The following is a 19,541-nucleotide window of genomic DNA, read 5'->3' as shown; positions in this document are numbered from 1 at the left end:
CACCCTAACCCCCACCTTTGGCCTAGTGAGAGGCCTTTTCACTGAGTCAGAACAAAGGTCAGTCCCCTGACCCATCACTCCAAAGCTTTTTGGCTGACTGGGGCGGGAGGTGGGGGATGAGGGCAGTGTGTGTGTGCCAATTAGGTCCCATTGTGACAAAGGTGGGAGGGAAGTTTTCTCCCAATTCATTGACCCTTGAAGGAACTTCATCACTTTTGTTTTGAGGCTGTGTGGGAGGAGGCAGAGCACTCTTCCTTCATCTGTCCATAGTCCTCATACCCTAAGGATAGGTGATACTTTAATGCCTCCTCTACATAGCTCAATCTGTAATCTCATTAAGTAGACATTGGGATGGGACGAAAACTATTGAAATATGCAGACTAGTTACTGGTACAATGTCTGTTTAGTTTTAGAAATCACGTTTACATTGGTAAGGCATGGCAGATGTCAGCTCCACTGCCCACCACCCCTTGCCAGCTCCTCCCCTTCTTCTTCTCAATGTGGAACACAATGAACTAATTCCATAAGAAGCAATTCAGAGAATTGTGAAAATGTAATTTACCGGGGTTCAGACAGGACGCCCATCTTGTTCTAAATCCAACAAGTTGGCCACATGTGAGGGGCCCCAGTGCACCCTAAAATATATCCATTAATTCCCAGAGATTAAAATCCATGTGCTTAAAAACAACCACAACAAAAATACCAGCTGCCTTTTGAAGGCAAGGGTGTTGGGAAATGAATGGAATCACATGCTTCTGTTCTGTGTTCAGGAGCTTCGATGGCTACTGTGTTACATCAGGTATGTAATGAAAGACAATAGGCGAGGAATCTAAATAGAAGAGGGGTGCTTGAGTAACTGTAGTTTTTATGTTCAGGGGAGCCCGAGAGAGAAAAGCTGCATTGTACCTCGGATTAATGGAGCTGCAGGATTGCATTAATGACAGCTTTGCTTTTTAGCAAAAAGGAAGATAGTTAGGGCAGTCAAAGAGAACATGGCTAGAATGTGCTCTGCTAATTGGAAATGTATATTATCTTGAGGCAATGTGTGTGCCAGGGAGGGGGCTCGGGAGGATGTGAGGGGGAGGCACAGTAAGAGGGCTGCCAGAGAGACTGGACCCAGGATGCCCCGGATTGGGCCCTACCAGCAGGGCAGTTAAAGGGTCTTTTCTTGTTGATAGGAACGGCCAGTGCCTGGACCCCACCCTCCCCCACTCCCTTTTAATTCAATGGCTACGTGGGGGCTTCTTTGATGGAGGCTTTGAAGTCGGTGGCTTTGAGATTACTCTTCCTCTGTGACCTTGACCACCAGCCATGAGGTTAGTAGGGAAGGGGAGGGGAGGAGGAAGGCTCTGGAGCTGGAAAAAGAGAAGGAAGGAGAGGGGAGGGACAGCATTTCTGCAGCATTCCAGGACTTTTCTGATCGCTCGGCAAAGCTGAAATATGATTGCAGCCTTTGCACCGGGAAGGAAAGAAACCATTTAAATGAAAAATTAGCTGCCTTAGCGGGTCAAGCACATAGTTACATTAATGTCGTGTAGAACAATAAATCACCTTCGATCTCCAATTGAAAAAATGCTAATTTAGCTCAGCGATTCACTGATTGTACTTTGCTCCGATAGAAATCTTTTATTTAATGCGAAGCCGTGATTTGACAGCCTCCTCTAATGGTGCTCGCAGCCTCTCAGCATCTCAGTGGAATTCTGATCATGGTTTTAATATTCCGTGCAGCTCTGCCCCCTCTGATTTCACGCTCACACATTAACGAGAGCTGACACTGGAGATTAGACGCAGACAGCTGGAATGCCAGGGCTTTGTTGCGGCATGGACTGCAGCCAACGTCGTTCAACCACAGCCAAGAGGGACCTGGGAAAGTCTTCTTGAGAAGGAGGGAAAGGCAGGGTGCGGGGCTGGAGGGAGGGTGGGAGCGGGGGATGGGAGCCCAAAGAAAGGCAAGGTACTTTCTGAAGGGCACAGGATAATGGAGATTTTCGGGGAGCCCTTTCCTCGTGGAAATTCACATTTGAATCGGTTCTGGTGTGTGTTAGAGGAAGTAGGTCATTACGGGGAAATCCCAGACTGGTTCAGTATTTTCTTTAAACTCCTCTGAAATTACAATGGAAGGCTGCAAACGGCGAATGGAAATGGCTCCCAGTCTTAGCCAGCCGCTGGTCTGAGAAACAATGGTGATTAGGAACAGGACTGCTTACATAAGGAAATGTGTTCGCCCTCCGCCTTGAAAAAAAAAATCACTTAGTTCCAGGTGAATAAGTGGGGAAATAGAACTAGATCTATGAGCCCGGCTGGCTGCCTGCACAGACTAGTGACTACCTCGACTAGAAAGGAACTCTAGCCACCAGAGGTGTTTCCTGAGATCAGAAATCAAATAAAGACCCACAGTTTCATTTACACCAGCAACCAGGGCTCAGCCGGGTGCAGTACTGCAGAGGGAAGAGGAGGGCACCGCCCTAATCTGCTGCCCAACTTTCTCTTGGAGAATGACTGAGAATCATAGTAGCTGGGACTGCACATTAACACCTCGTCAAAAAAGGGGGGGGGGCTTCTTTCCCCGGGGAAAGCAATTGAGTAGAAATAACAAATGTCTTCCTTGCTAACTGTATCATCATTAATAATAATTGTACTTTGCATTTTTATGGGATCCTAGGATTCTTGAGGTCTTTATAAATATGCATGGGGGGAGGCTGAAGGAGAGAAATGAATAGACATGGATGTGCCCATTCAGGATGTTAGGGTGGAGTGACTGAGGCCTGCGGCTGCAGGGGCTAACGTGGGACTAAGGAACAGCAAACAAGTTCCAAAGCCTCGTGCTGCACCTGGGCTGCTGCCCACTACATAGATAATTCCTCTGCCAACGCCTGACTCACACCCAGGAACCTGGATTTTGGTGGGGGAGGGTAGAGGAACTGATCTGCCTGAGTAACTTTGTCCTATATTTCCCACTTGTACTGTCCTTTGTCCTTGCTGGGCCACTATCACCAGTATAGTTTCCAAGTTGTGTTCTTGAGCATTGAACTAGACTCTATTCTTATTGAAAGGAAATATGAGTTGGGGCCTACTATCTATCTATCTATCTATCTATCTATCTATCTATCTATCTATCTATTATATTTACATATATGCATGCCCATATGTATATGTATATACATATACACATATATATGTATACACACATACACACACACACACACACACACACATGATTTGATTCCTACAAGCAGCTCACAGCTTTCTATAATTCCAACTCTACCCAGAAGATCCAACAGACTCTGTCCTCAGAGGACGCCCCCACGCATGTGCACATACCCACAAGTACATACATACACACGCACGCGCGCGCGCGCGCGCGCGCGCGCACACACACATACACACACTCCTACACATAAGATAATAGATGTTTTTAAAAATTAGGAGATCATATCACAGTGGTTAAGGGCCTGTAGCTTATACCACAGCACCTAAAGCCAAGTAATTAAGAACAAATCAGCTAGATGTGCTCACAAATCTCACTTCTCTTAATATCATTGCGGCATTAGCAAGGTTCTTAGCTTTTCTAAAGATTTTGTTGTTGTTGTTTATAAAATACAGATCTCAATGGAATAACCCATAACAGGGTCCCTGACTGGTAGGAGCCGCTCATTAAAGGTCACCTATTACTTCTCATGTTATTTATATGAGGTTCTTAGAAGCACTCAATAAGGACACACACAGGTGAACACTGTCTAACAGACTCCTTAGTGTTCCTAGTACCTGCTCGTTACTGTCTAAGTAGCCTGTGAGAATGAAGCATTCTAAAGCACGCTATTGCTCTTACCGCTTATTTACACTTATACTCAAGATTCTGAAAAAAAAAATCACTCAAAGCATCTTTGGAACTATCTTTTAGAATGACGAATGGGGAGCTGGGGAGATTAGTTCAGTTGGTAAAAGGCCTGCCTTGTAAGCAAGAAGTCACGAGTTCAATGTCCAGAACCCGTATGAGAAAGCCAGTATGATGGCACAGAATTGTAATTCCCATGCTGGTGAGACAGAGATAGGTGAATCCCTGAGGACTGTTAGCCAGCCAGCATCACCTGATAAGGGAGCCTCAGGCCAGTAAGAGACTCTAGCTCAACAAACAAGGTTGGTGGTGCTTATGAAAAGACACTTGAGATGCACACACACACACACACACACCACATCAGTACTCTTGGTATTATGTCTTAAACATCTTTAATTACATCACATTTTCCATCCTTGGAGGATGAGTTTCTCAATGGGAGCTACTAAAAGTTATCCAGAAGATATGTCTTGTGAATCTGGTGGACAATCAAATTGGGGGAATGCTTTTTCAGAAATACAAACTAAATTTGCTTTTTGTAAACTGAATCTGACTTCAGTTCCAAGAAAGGCTTATTGAGCAAATGTAGACATTTTAGAATATGCCTATGATTTCTAAAAAGAGTGTGCATAGAAAGAACTACCATTCCTGGTACGTCTGTAGTGGGGAGACTGAAGCTCATTATTTCATGATCACAGCTTATAAACAGACTTCCAGGAAGTAGCTTATAGTTCTGTTCGGCAGAAAAAAAGACATCTTCTTGAGAGTTTTTGTTTGCTTTAGGTTACTGTGCTAAACAACATGACCCAAGCAACTTAGGGAAGGAAAGGTTTGTTTTAGTTTATACTTCCAGGTCATAGGCATAACAGAAAAAAGTCAAGCGGAAAACTGAAAACACAGATCAATGCTGTTTATAGGCTGATTCATTGTTCCCTGTCAGCCAGATTTTTTAGATAGCATAGACCCACCTGCCTAGAGGATGATGCCGCCCACCCTGGGCTGGCTCCCTCATAGCAATCATCAATCAAAACAATCTCTCACAGACACTGCCCCAGGTCAATCTTATTGAGGTAGTGCTTCAACTGAAGTTCCTCCTCCCCAGGTGATTACAGACCTTCCAGGGGTGATAATGAAAACCAACCAGAACAATGAGTTCTTTGCAATTTACTGAAACCTCAAGTTTGCTGCTTTGAGCTTTACCCTCTTGGCTTGTGTGCAGCTTTAGGGTACAGTCAGTTTGCTCCTTTTTTTCAGAATTCATTGTTCATTAGAATTCATCAGAAAGGCATACATATCTTAATAATGAAGAGAGGAGAATGCTATTCTTGAGGGCACATGAGCATGGCCAGGTCCTGGAGATGCTGAAGTGTGCGAACTTGCTCTTAGAACTGAGAGGCAAATGTTGGCCTTTACAGCTGGAGAGGATCATATCTATTTCACTGTTCCTTTTGGTTCCATCATACCTTCATCTAAGTTTCTATGTCTTAGGAAGGAACCAAATCTTGTACTCCTTGCATTAACCATAAGTACAACCAAATTGCAAATTATTCTTGGTCCTTATCTGGAGTAAGTCTTTGTCAAGGAGATTGAAAACCTATCCTGAATCCCACTCCAGGCTTGAAGAGTTTTAATTTATAACACATATCTATTCCAGGGCTTTGAACTATGGCAGGCTTCTGATAGCCCTGGTGGCATCTACATAGCCAAACTCCTCACAATTGATAAGAAATAGCTTTGACCACAGAGAAGAAGAGAGGGACTACTAGAATGCTCACAAGTCTACAGATGTGGAAGAATGCTTCTGGAGTTCAGGAAGAATTGATCATATTGAGAGCAGTAGCATGCCTATAGGAGATGTGGAGAGACAGGAAGCCTGAAGTGGTTTGAGCCATAAGAGGCAGGAATACTATTGTGCCAAACACTGTCATTGAAATGGATTCGTTTGTTCAGCATTGGTATACAGGAAAAATATTCAGACTTCATTGTGTGTCAGAGTACCTAGAAGACTACAACTAAGATAGTAGAGACTATAAATGTCCTAGATATAAATTACCTGACGGCTTCATGGTTTCTAGCCATTCCACACTTGATCTTAGCCAAAAGGCTGAGAAGCAATTCTGGTCATTCCAAATGACCATGGTATTACATGACTTAAAAGAGTGAGTCTCTATTGTAGACTTTGCACCATATACATATTTCAGGTATATTGTAGTCATGACAGTGGCTTGTTGGTTTGTTACCATCTATAGTTTGTGGGCAAGAATTTGGGAGGTTATTACTGTAGAGTCATCTTTATCATCCCCTCTCCTCATGGCTTTCTAGAGTGAAAGGAAGACCTACAGGAAATTAGGAAATCTCAGAATGCCCCCCCCCATAGAGTATCATGTTAATTTATGTTAATGCCATGTATGTTGCCAACAGAAAAGAGGCTAGAACTGCTATGTTGGAAAATGACATTTGATGTAAACACAAGCATATCATGTATAGAATTCAAATGGAGCTTAGTTATCTTAAGATGAGAAGACAACATACTAAGATAGCTTTCTAGTAACGGAACTTAAGGCATATATCCCTTGAGATGGATTCTGCTGTGTAATATAAAAGAATAAGCTACGTGCAAAGCTATCTCTTTTTATGGTCCCACTATTGTTTGGTTCTAGTTACCTTCATCAAGCCCACAGGTTGTCTCATTATTTGGGCTCATCCCTCAGTTGTTGCTGGAGTTACTAGGGATATAAGGAGATATAAGGAAAGTCCTGGAGGGCAATACCATTCAGTGAACATCTAGTGTGCTGGTAGCATGCTGTGTGTGTATGTGTACAGTTACAAATGTCTATAGCACATACTTTAGTCATTAAAATAATCCTGTGTTTTGTCACTAGTTAAAAAATGAGGGTTTTGATATAAAAGGAGACTAATTACTCAAACACCTAACTAATAGAGAGATTAAATAATTTGAACTCAGGCTCTCAAGTCTTTTTTGGTTGTTTGTTTGTTTTTTGTCTTGTTTTTTTTTTTTTGTTTCTTCAAGACAGGATTTCTCTGCACAGCCCTGGCTGTCCTGGAATTCACTCTGTATACCGGGCTGGCCTTGAACTCAGAAATCTGCCTGCTTCTGCCTCCCAAGTGCTAGGATTAAAGGTATATGCCACCACTGCCCTGCGTAAGTCTTTTTTTCTTGAGTCCAAACACATGAGGCTTTTACTGGGCATGGGTATCTGGTCTCCAGAGCATCTCAGTAGGATCTAAGGACAGGAATTGGATGGTAGAAACTTTGAAATCCTGGGACTACCTTGAAGAATTAATGTAAGTATAAATCTTTTCAGCCACACCTATGAAATGTGTGGATCAAACCATGTGAAATTGTCAACATTTGACATATTTCTATTTATAAAAATGAGAATTTAAATGATTTAACCTAATGGAAGATGTATACTCAGTCCTGAGGTGCACTTAATATGAGGATTGGAATCAAGTTCTGATGATTAAAATAAAAACAGAGAGGGGTCATTTTCCTTGGCTCCAAAAGCTACACATTCCACAGTTCTGAGATAACTGAGTTGGTAGCCTCAAGCAACTCTTGTTTTATGTGGTACTGGAGATTGAATCCATAGCTTCATGCATACTATGTAGGCCTGGTACATCCCCAGGCTTTCAGGATACTTCTCTCTAGAGGAGAAGAAGGAAGTATTTCTAATTCTCTTGTGGTCCCATTGGCACTAGGATGTGAGATATAGGATTCTCCAACTTAAACCCCTTTCCTGCCTGTCTCAAGTCCTGGGGAAAGCTGTTACCCTTTATTATGGACTGAGTTTCACACACACACACACACACACACACACACACTGACAAACACACACACACATACACACACATACACACACAATGACAAACACACGCACACTGACACACAGATAGTGACAGAGAGACAGAGAGAGGCAAGAGACAGAGAGACAGAAAGACGGAGAGAGACAGACACAGAGAGACAGAGAGAGAACGAGACAGACAGAGACAGAGAGAGAGAAGATAGATATACTGAGTGGCTATCTCTGATATATTTACATAAGATCACATGTAGAATATGATCTCATTTAAAAATAAAGTGATTACAAATGTATTATTTAAAATAAAGACATATTGGGGAAGAGTGGAAATAATATCCAATATGAACAATGCCCCTCAAAAAGAGATGAGAGACAGAGATATCCATGGAAAAGACAGCCAGTCATTTGATGACACAGACAGAGGTTGGAGTGATATACCTGTTAACGAAGGAAAGGCAAGGGTGCCAGCAAACCACAGAAAGTGATGTATCCTTTGGGAATTCCACTGCTTTGAACAGAATGTAATGTGTGCTTTCAAGAGTCTAGGCAGGATCACCTCTGAGCTTTTGAGGAAGTGTGGTCCTGCTAACATCTTGATTACAGATCTCAGCAGCCCTAAAATTCAGGAAGCAAATCTCTCCTGCTTGAAGTTGCCTAGACTGTGACTCTATCATGGTAAGTTTATGAAATGGATCCATCAACCTATAGATTCCCTGCCAACCCCACGATCTTGTCTTTCATCAGGAAAATAAAGTTCTCATGGGAAAAATAGACATTATACTTCAGAAAGCCTAGCTCACTAGACTCATTTCCAGAATGTTCTAGAGATTCTGAAGATTTTCTTTCCAGAACTTTGAGTTTAGAGACTGTGCATGCAAATACTTTCTCAGTTTTATTGATGGTCGCCCATATGCTCAGCCTTACTCATTTCTGTGGATTCTTAAACAAATGGGCTGTCTTTCCTGGAAACATCAAGGTGAGGAGGTGGGTAGGATCCTCTCTAGTAGCCACATCTAACTAATCTAGGATGCATTCAGCAGTTGTATGATCATTAGCCAGACAAAGACATAAGTCAGCCACAAATATACTCACTCAGCATTTACTGAATATCTGCCCTATATTAGATTAGGATCAAAAGACTTCCAAGGCCCGATCTTCTGACTGTGCTCTATAATGTCAACAGGTGAAGCAACAGTTGTTAAAATTAACTTATTTTATGTGTATAGATAGTTTGCATGCCCGTCTGAACACCATGTATGTGACTGGTGCTTGAGGAGGTCAGAAGAAGGCATCAAATTCCCTGGGACTGGAGTTATTCCCCCTGAGACTGGAGTTAATGATATCTGTGAGCTGCCATGTGAGTACTGGGAATTGAACTCAGGTCCTCTGAAAGAAAATTCAATACTCTGCACAACTGAGCCATCACACAAGCCCTGTGATGGTTGGTTTTATGTCAACTTGCCTCAAAGGAGAATTTCCTGAGTTGGAAGCTTCAACTGAAGACCTGTCTTGATTGCCTTAATTGATTTGGGGGGCTCCATACAAGGAAAATTCTTGGCTGTTTGCTTGCTTCATCTTCCCTCATCCCCCTTGCTGCTGAAGATGTAGATTCCTGTTTCCATTGGGGGTTGAGGACCAGTGGCTCTCTAGGAACCCTTGAGGTTTTCGGCACTATATTAGGATTCCTGAGGTACCCAGTCTTGTAGACTAAGCAACTCCCAAGATGTTGGCCTCTCCAAGTAACACAAGGACTGTGAGACTGCTCCCACTGTTAAGGTACCAAGCCCCAAGGTTCTCAGCCTCGCAGGTATGAGACAACTGCTGTCTCACACCTATGGGCTCGGTTCCTCTAGAAAACCCTGACTGACACATATGGTTATCTGAAGTTTAAAATGACAAAAGTGAAACTAGGCATTAACTTAAATGTCAAGAGTCACATCAGAACTGAGAGGATGAATGCCAATCTTGAACCCAGTTTCCTTCCCTTCCCTTCTTCCCTCTCTCTTTTTTCTCTCTCCCTCCCTTCTTCCCTTCTCCCTCCCTCCCTTCTTTCCTTTCTTCCTTTCCTCCTCTTCCTCTTCTCGCCTTTTCTCTTTCTGAAATAGTCTTTTGGTGTAACACAAGCTGACCTTGAACTTGGAATCCCCCCGCCTCAGTCTCTCAGTGCCAAGATTATAGGCATGCACAGCCATGCCTGGCTTTGGATTTAGTTATTTTGACACTAAGGTCAGAGATGAGAAGATGAAAGTGACATCTTTAATCAGGTGCCACCTGGGACAGCATGGAAAAATGAAATCCCATGGAGCCCTAGAAACAAGAAAATCATGCACAAATACCACACTGAGTACAACAGAAAAGCCTGGAGCAGGTCTGAATTTAGAGTTCATGGACAATGGAAACAGGACTTCTATCATCTACTTGTCTGTGCTTGTGGATAGAAACTAGATTTCTCTGAGCTGCATTGTCCTCAATGGACATGTGGGTATCTCTGTCATTGAGCTGAGGCAAGGGTTATCTTGCACATACACATGCATAGCAAATGTTAGCTTATCAATACAACTGACCTTTGTGTTCTCTGACTTAGTGCTACCTTGGAAAGGTATAGGTTTCTTGGAAACCCCACTACTTTGACCAGAATGCAAAAACATACTGTTACATACTTAAATCTTAAAAGCAGCCACTTCACTTTTAAACATTTATTTTATTTTTGGATTTGTGGGACATATGCCTTTCCCTGCTGAGTTCTCCCTTCCGCAGCCCCTCCCACTTTATTTTTCAAAAATTAACAAACAAAACATTTTCCAAAGCATCTCAGTGTTCACCCACTTAATCACGGGGTGCTGTTTGGTTGTTGCCTATGCCATGCCTGTCTCATCTGACACAATGGACCCAATGATGTTGTCCCCTGAGAAACAAATCAGTCTATACCCCTTCAGAGAAGTGATGCTGGGATTTCTGGTCCTCAGTATCTTCTCTGATCAAAATCTCTAAGGAGAAGAGGAAGTTAGAGCCCCATGGACCTAGAAAACATCACTGAGAACAAAGTTTGGTGTTATAGCCAACTTTCTTATTATATGCTTTTCTTTCACCATGCTGTGTTATTTTGTTTCCACCCCAGGACATTTGCATAGTCTTGTCCCTTACTTAGCTTTGCCAGCTGCTCTTCATGGAAAAGGACCCCTGACACCTTATGTAGAATAGCAACTGTCTGTACACTGATCTATTTTTCCTTCACCCAGTAAGCAAGTGGATTGAGACCCAGAATTATATCATAGGCTTCTTCAGTTATATGAGACTCATGGGCGTTCTCCATACCCACTTGCCCTTAACTCTGCCCTTTCTGGAGGGCGTGTGTATGAAGACGAAGTCTTTATGTTATTCTCTGATGTAACACCAAACTCCTGATGGTGCCAGGCCTATAGCTCAGGAGATGTTCACTTCTGATGGAATGCTTCTACCTGGGATGTTTCTAGTAGAAACACACCACAAAGCCTTTGCTGATGGACACCTTCCAGAGTCCCTCACTATGTATTCCTCTCAATCTGCAGTCAGTGCATGGCCCATTCTAGCCATCTTGCTCTACTTGCTAAAGATTATTTTGTCTGCCTTTATTTCTACCAAGGTCAGGTCCCCGGAGCAGAGACATTTGTTCCTGGCATCTCTTCATGGACATGCATTAATGCCAGACATCTATCTGAATGAATCTTTAGTCTGATTTTGCTGACTGGCTGAGATTCAAGGTGTTGCTCAATTTCTTGCTAATGGTTATAAATGTGCCAAGGAAGGAAAAGTGAAAAGTTCAGTGTGTAATGAATCAAACATGACCTGGTCTGAACTAGAGCCCTTCCAGAGATACATCTGAGACACCCCCACCCCATCGTTGTCTTTCATTAAAAAGGACTCCTAAGCATGGTGAACACTTTGAGTTTGTGGGGCTGCATTGACAACAAGTGCACTTCTTGTCCTGCCCACTTCCAGCAGTCTCAACAGGTTAGGTCAGGTTAGACTGGTCAGGCCATCATCCTCAATTTGACAATTAAAGATACCACTAAGGTTTGGGCATAGTTGTACATGCCTTTCATTTCAAAGGAGGCAGACAGTTGGATCTTTATGAGTTCAAAGACAGCCTGGTCTACAAAGTGAGTTCCAGGCCAACCAGAACAGCTATATTATGATGCCCTGTTTAAGTAGGGTGGGAGAAGAAAGAGAAAGAGAAAGAGAAAGACCATGAAGGGTGAAAGCAGAGAAAAAGGAGAAGCTATTTAATGTAGATACACCAGTAAAAAAATGAAGGGGTCCAAGTCCTTCTTTGGGTCCAGTCATGAGTTAGATTTGAAAAGATGGTGAGAGAGGAGAGCTTCAGAATCAAGCAGCTCTGGTCAAGGTGATGTCCTGCACACCATTAACCCATAGGCCCTAATTGTCCTGCGGGATGTTCTCACTTGCTGGAGGTCCAGCCCCACCTTCATTGTTAATTATCCTCATCTGGAGGGTGGAGGAAGGGCAGATGGTCTTACAGAGTTCAAGGTGATATAAAGGAACAGCTGAGGATGGTAAGTTATATCTGTGCCTTTGGCCCAAGTACAGATACAAAATGAAGGCAGAGGTGCCAGGCCTCCATCCTGCCTTTAGATGCCCCGAGGGCCCAAGTGAAGAAGATGCCTTTAGCAAAAGCAACTTCTGAGTGTCTGTTGCATTTCCAGTTTCTCCTTTCTGGGATTCCTACCCAGCTGTGTGTACCACTCCTCTTTCCTCTTTGAAAATTAGGGCACACAGTATCCCTCACACCTGTGTATGTAATACATCATGGAAACCATTGCTCAGTGTTCACAGAGAGGTGACTCCATTTAACCACTGTTGCCTAGTAGTCGATACAATGGGTGCTTCCTCTTTTATTATCGAAAGTTCTTATCAAAGGGTATTTAGTGTTTCAAACTTTAATAACTACAAACAAATCATTCCATGTGTGTGCAAGACCATTGCTTAGTCCCTCCACAGATGGTATGACAGCAACACCCACTCTACTGCTTGATGACACTACATGGCTTCCTCACCCCACCAGGATTCAGGGTTTGAAGAAGTTAATGGACAAGCAGATTGTTTTATAGGTTTGACTTGCCTCCCTACCTTCCTGCTCTCCTCCTCCCCCTCCCTCTTGTTTGTGTATGGTATATTGGTGTGCACTCACATATTTTCCTGTGTGAATGAGGATGTGCGTGCACTACAACACACATGTAGAGGTCAAAGGCCAAGCTCCAGTGTCATTCCTTAATTGTCCACCTTAAGACAAAGTCTCCTTGTTTTCTGTTATGTACACTAAGCAAGCGAGCTGGCCTCCACATTTCTTGGGAATCTTCCATCTCTACACCTTACCTTCCCATAGGAGTACCAGGATTATAGATGGTGTCTCTCTCTATTCAAGTCTTGCTTTCATGTGGGTTCTGGGGACTGAAACTCAGTTTCTTACAGTTGGGCAACAAGCACTTTTCCCTACTGAGCCATCTCCCCAGTCTGAGTTTCTCATATTTATATTTCATGTGCTATTTATATATTCTGTGGATTGTGAGTCCATGAGTTATTCTGTTATTGTTCTGGGTTATTAGCTATATGACTGAAAACAAGGACCTTTGCATGTATTAAATGCACCAGCCCTTTGGACAGTGAAAACACTTTTCCAGTTTTCATTCATCTTTATGTTTTATTCATATCTAATTTACTGTGCCCAAAATGTAGTTAAATTGGTCACTTTTCCATTGAGGGATGATTTTAAATTCCAAGGTGTTTCAGCTTATTCTCGTATTACAATCTTAAATGATATATTTTTCATTACATTTTCTTCAGAATATTTTATTATGAAATATATCATGAAATAGAACTTAAAAGTATAAAAATATTATTTTAAAAAATGCATATGTACCCATCACTTAACTTAAATAAAACATACTGACAAAGTTGAAACTTCCACCTGCCTCCTATCACATTCCTATCACTTCCTCTGTGCTTGTGATTTTCTCATTTATTTTTATGATTTGTGTGTGTGTGTGTGTGTGCATGTGTGTTGTGTGTGTGTGTGTATGTGTGTGTGTGTATATGTGTGTAGGTGCCAGAAGGCCAGAAAAGGGTGCTGGACTCCCCCAGATAGTAGTAATAGGCTATTGTGAGTCCCCTGGTTGTGCATTCTGGGAACTATACTTGGTCTTCTGCAAGAACAGCCAGTGTTCTTAACCACTGGGCCATCTCTTCAGTCCAAGGAGTAGCTCAAAGGCTCAAAGATTTATTTGAGCTCCAAGTTTGAGGAATGTGGTCTGTCATGGGAGTGAAGACATGGTGGCAGGTGGCTTCATGGTGGCAGGTGGCTTCACAGCAGTGAGAACTACATTTGGTTAAAGAAGAATCAAAGAAAAGACAGAAAGTAGGACAGCCCTAGCTATTTATTTGTTATTTTTGTTGTTGGTGATGGTGGGTGGTGTGGACTTTTATCTCAGGTTAGTTGGGTTCTAAGTGAGACATTGGGTGCCAATTTGTTGTAGTAATTTCCAACCCCATCTTCTATTTTCTCTCCCTTCTCTTCTCATTCTCCTCTCTATCTGCCCCCACCTTTCCCCTCCACTGCCCAATCATAAGTGCCTTTATTGACCAGCTAAAATGGGGAGAAGGTTCACATGAGATCACCTAAGTATGTGATCAACTGCTGGTCAGGGGCAACCTCTCTTGAGGAAGCAGAATCAACATCAAAATTCAAACAGCACCAGGACAACCCACAGATTATAACCATGTCCTCTAATGAGCCACTCCTTCCAGCTTGGCCCCACCCAGGTTTGGCCAAAACCTTAAAGGTTCTATAATTACCCTAAACAATAGCATTAGCTAAGGACCAAGTGCTCAACACATGAGCCTGTGGAAGCATTGCATAGTTAAAAGACTTCAAAGACATGAGCACATGTTCTTAAACAAGGCCTGGGATTGTCCTGTTGAAGAGACTAGTCTGACTCCATGACAGGTTTCAAATTGGTGGTAAAGGAAACTAGGTCTAAATCTCTGTTTCCAAGAACTGGACAATTCCAGGCAAGTCCAGGCCTCAGAAGCTGCCCCGCCACCTGGCCTGAGACTAGGACAAATGGGTCAGCAGCAGTTTCCAGACTTCCTCAGCTACCTTCCTCAGCAACAGTTCCCAGACCTCCCCAGCAAGTTTCCAGCCCCAAGACTCCAGTAATGGAATGTCCATAGAGATGGACCCAACAGATTAACATAGAGGTCACCTACCTTAGAATTCCCTAATGTGCTTTAAATCAGGCCTGCAAACTCACTTGGGTGTTTGTCTGTCTTGGTCATGAGGAGATACCAGCATGCTGGACTTCTGCAGAGTAAGACTCTCTTTGCATCTAATATTTTATCTGAGTCCAGGCTGTCATTCTTTGGCAAATCATGGACCCTTATGCTGTATGTTTTCCTCTGTAACTTGCTTTGTCCGTTAATATACTTGTAAGGCTTTGTCCATACCGACACATTAGTTCCAGTTTATTACAATGCTATTTCAGTTACCCATGTGTTTTTCTGAAAGTGGACATTAGGATGTCCCTGCTGGTTTTTTTGTTTATTAGAAATAAAGAAGCAAGGTGGTCCTTGTTGGGGTCCTGAACAGTAGAGAAAGTTTCCCTGGCATAGAACTGAAAAGTTTACTTCCTGTCCACCATTATTCCAGCTCATGTGATACTTGTTTTGAGAGAGACAAGGTCCCAGGAACTAGGTTTAAGAGAGCCCTTGCTTCCTAATTCCATTTTGTACTTGGAATACTGAAACTTTCATGTTTTGCCAATCTGACAGGGTGCAAAAGACAATCATGTTCGGTTTGATTCACTTGATGAATAGTGAGTTTGAGCATCCTTCCTTTTTATATTTTTCCTTCAGTGTTGGGGATTGAGCCCAGGGCTACATGCATGCAAGCTAAGCATTCTCCCTTTGACCTATAGGTCCAACATGAATATCATTACCAAGGTGTGCTCATTTTACTTAAATGAATTAATTTTGCAGCTAGAAAAATGGCCATGCAGTTAAAAGCATGTGCTGCTCCTCCCAGAAGTCTGTTGTTTATTTCTTAGCACCAGAACCAGGCAGCTCACAACTACCTATAACTCCAGAGACTGGAGATCTATTTGATGCCTTCTTCTGGCCTCATGGGCACTGTGCTTGCATGGTATACATACATACATACATACATACACACAAATACAAATTAACTTTAAAAACAATACTTGAAAGAAAAAGTTGATCCCTTTTGTCTATTTGGAATCCTTTTAAGTTTTTTCTTGTATTTTAAATGGAACTTGACTAGTGATACTCTTCTACCATGTTTGTGTATGAGCTATAGACAGTATTTCAGGGGGATGTGTGAGAGAGGCCTATAATGTTCTTGTATTCTTTCCTATCTGAAGCATCACTCAGATCTTCTCTTGACTGTGGACTGGTCTAAGTGTGTCACTTCTAATGAAACAATGATGGCATGCATTTTCAATTAGGTCACAAAGCAGGTGTGGCTTCCTGCAAGTTTGCACTTTACTTTGTGTGACTTGTCCTGGGGTAAACCAGCTGCTATGTTACAAGAACACTCAGACTGCCCTGGAGCGAGGCTCATGTGGTCAGGAACTGGAGCCAACAGCAAAGAAGAAATTGAGACTTCTAGCTGACAGTAACATGAATGTGATGTCTTAGATGTGAATCCCTGAACACCTGTCACCCTTCAGGTGGCAGTGGCTCTAGTCAACAGCTGAGAGACAGCTGCCTGGAAGACTCTGAGCAAGAACCACCCAGTTAGTCTGCTGGAGCATCCCAGGAGGCCTGTGTGGGATAATAAACATTTTTCTGTTTCTAAGTTTCATAGTATATTTCACTTGCTACAATATAATTTCATAAATGAGGTCACTCATAGATAAATTTGTTTCCCATAGTCTAAAGGCTTGGACTTGCTAGACTAAGACCTTGAGACTGAGATTACACTTTCTGGTTCACAAACAGTGCCTTCCAACTGTGCCCTCGCATGGCAGTAGGGCCAGGAAGATTCTGAACCTCTTTTTAGAGGGACACTAACTTTATTCTTGAAACCTCTCTCATGATGATCTACTCGGTCCACGTCCAAACAAATTGGAGTTGCATGTCAACAAACAAATTGTAGACGGAGCACAAACCTTCAGTCTAAAACAACCACTAAATATTGAGATAGCAAAGGCTATGGGTTAAGAATCTTAGGCATCACCAGCCTCTAAAAGGCAAAGGGGAGTGAAGATGGAGAGAGGCACTTTAAGAGGGGAGGACTAGGAGTGGGGGGGCAGCAATTGGAATGTATAGAGACTAAATAAATAAATAATAAGAATCTAAAGCAGTAGTTAATATCATTTTGAGACATTTTGTCAAGTAGTATCCAATAGTTAATGCATATAAATTATTTTATTGTATTGTTGGTTTTCATATATTGCCATTGATTTTATTGCTTAGGATTTCACTATTTTCTAAATATACAATAAACCTGGTACTAGCCAAAACTAATTTTATTAACTACTAGCCCAACAGTAGTTTGAGACTAAATTTCATAATTATTTATTTTGCTGGTTATTTTTGTGTTTTTATGAGCCACTAAAAAAATAATAATGTGGAGCTTTATCAATGTCTTTCGGGATCCTTCAGAGAAACTTGACTAGTTTTTTTTTTCTTGCCTTAAACTTAAGAGTCTCCTTCTGCCTAGCCAATTGAATGCTGGGATTACAGATGGGTGCAAGCACAGCTGCTTGTTGTATTTTATACTTGCTGAGTTCTACTTTTGCTCTGCTGTTTGTAAAAATGGGATTCAAATGCTATTTATAAAATTTAGGCTAAGTCTGAAGAGTTCATACCCTTTGCTATATGACACCTTTCATAATCAATGTTAAACTTGTACCATAACAAATGAAATGTTTCTTGTTTGTTCCCCGTGCATCAAAACAAAAATAAATCAAGATGAACAAATAGTGAATGTTTTAAATTGTGTGGGCTACATGGTTATGGTTCCAGTGACCCAGCTCAGCTATTATAGTGGAACAGTGGCTTTAAACAACATACAAACAAATAGTCTAGTAATGCTGCAATATGATTTTATTAATGAAGAGGAGAGAAGTGTTGCATTTGACCCAAGGAACATTGTTTGTGGAGCTTTAAAATAAATCAGCATTCAGAAAGTTTAACTTGGACGTAGACTCCTAGGAATCTTAGACCCAAGTTCCTTCAAGAGGTAGGAAGGAAGCCTCTGCATTTCTCACAAGCTCCTGGCTGATGACTGTCTGCTGGTCTCCAACCACTCTGTAAGTGTTGGAGTGGAGATGAATTGAAATCTGCCAGCTCCCTTAACCTCCTCCTCCTCTTCTGACGAGTTAAACTCATTTGTGAACAAGGGAAGGTGTGGTTCTTTTAAGCTCTGAATTTCTTTGATGGCTATCTGTTCAAGGCTAATCTCTTTCAAGGTTGGTTTTAGGAAGTCACAGATTCCTAGAAAACTTCATACTTATGTGCAAAGTGCGACACAGAGTAATTATTATTACAGATTCCACCTGTTGTTTTTTTTTCTGTTCTTACCTCTCATGATATATGTTTCTACTGCAACTGGCTAACTTTTATCTTTATCCTACTTAATTTTTTTAAAAGATCCATTGTTTGAGAATGTTCTTTGATTATATCCTCTGGTTTTTTTTTTAATTGTGTCCGCTTTGACCTTTATTCTCTCTTCCTTTAGGTCATATGTTCCAGGGTCTAAGACGTTCATAAGACCCTTGATTTTCCACTGAACTTTGCCTTTATCATAGTGCATGGAACCTGTTACAATTATGATTATTGTTTTCTACAAAGCATCTTTGGCTTAAGGATTATGTAAGAGTTTCTACTTCTCTTTATGATAGTTTAGTTTTGAATTTAGGTTCAGCTTTACTATGTGTTTATCTGAGAATGTTGTCTACAAAAACCTTCTCTTGATCCAACCCCCTACTAATAGTTTTCGTCTGTTCTTTGAAGGTATTTTTTGTCATGAATCTGAAAACAGTGGTATTTGGTACCCAGAGTTACAAGTGTTCTCACTTGTGAGTTATTTATTCTTCTATTGTTTTGATGTGTCCTCTTTGACTTGTTTAAAGTTGTTCAGGTCAGTCTTTGACCACATTCCCTATATCCATCTTTCTTTTTTTATTAGATATTTTCTTTATTTACATATCATACGATATCTCCTTTCCCAGTTTCCCCTTCAAAAAAAAAAAAAAAACCAACAACAACAAGAACAAACCCTTGTTCCCTCCCCCCTCCTCCTGCTCGCCACCCTACCCTCTCCTGCTTACTGGCCCTGGCATTCCCCTACCCTAGGGCATAGAACCTTCACAGGGCCAAGGGCCTCTCCTCCCATTGATGACTGACTTGGCCATCCTCTACTATACATATGCTGCTGGAGCCATTAGTCCCACAATGGGTACTCTTTGGTTGATGGTTTAGTTCCTGGGAGATCTGAGGGTACTAGGTAGATCATATTGTTGTTCATCCTAAGGGGCTGCAAGTCCTTCAGCTCCTTAGGTCCTTTCTCTAGCTCCTTCATTGAGGACCCTATACTCAGTTCAATGATTGGCTGTGAGTCTCTACTTCTGTATTAGTTGGGTACTGTCAGAGCCTCTCAGAAGACAGCTATATAAGGCTGAATTGTCCTTTCAGTCTCTGCTTCATAGTTAGTTTCTGCAGCTCCTCCCATGGGTATTTGTTCCTCCTTTTAAGAAGGAATGAAGTATCCACATTTTGGTCTTCCTTCTTCTTGAATTTCTTGTGGTTTGTGGATTGTACTTTGAGTATTCCAAACTTCTGGGCTAATAACCACTTATCAGAGA

At 41.9% G+C, this 19,541-nt stretch overlaps 1 long non-coding RNA gene across 1 annotated transcript in view; it reads left to right on the top strand.

The window, feature by feature from the left end:
- Positions 1–1,115: 1,115 nt before the first annotated feature.
- LOC116073161 overlaps positions 1,116–19,541 on the top strand; it is an 84,866-nt gene continuing 66,440 nt past the window's right edge. Inside the window, exon 1 of the long non-coding RNA XR_004111699.1 lies at positions 1,116–1,316. This is a non-coding gene — a long non-coding RNA (uncharacterized LOC116073161). The remainder of the gene's footprint in view (positions 1,317–19,541) is intronic.

The sequence above is a fragment of the Mastomys coucha genome, unplaced genomic scaffold, assembly GCF_008632895.1.
Source record: "Mastomys coucha isolate ucsf_1 unplaced genomic scaffold, UCSF_Mcou_1 pScaffold23, whole genome shotgun sequence".
NCBI classification, from domain to species: domain Eukaryota; kingdom Metazoa; phylum Chordata; class Mammalia; order Rodentia; family Muridae; genus Mastomys; species Mastomys coucha.
The sequence above is the reverse complement of the archived record's forward strand: the minus strand, read 5'-3'. Positions and strand labels throughout refer to the sequence as shown.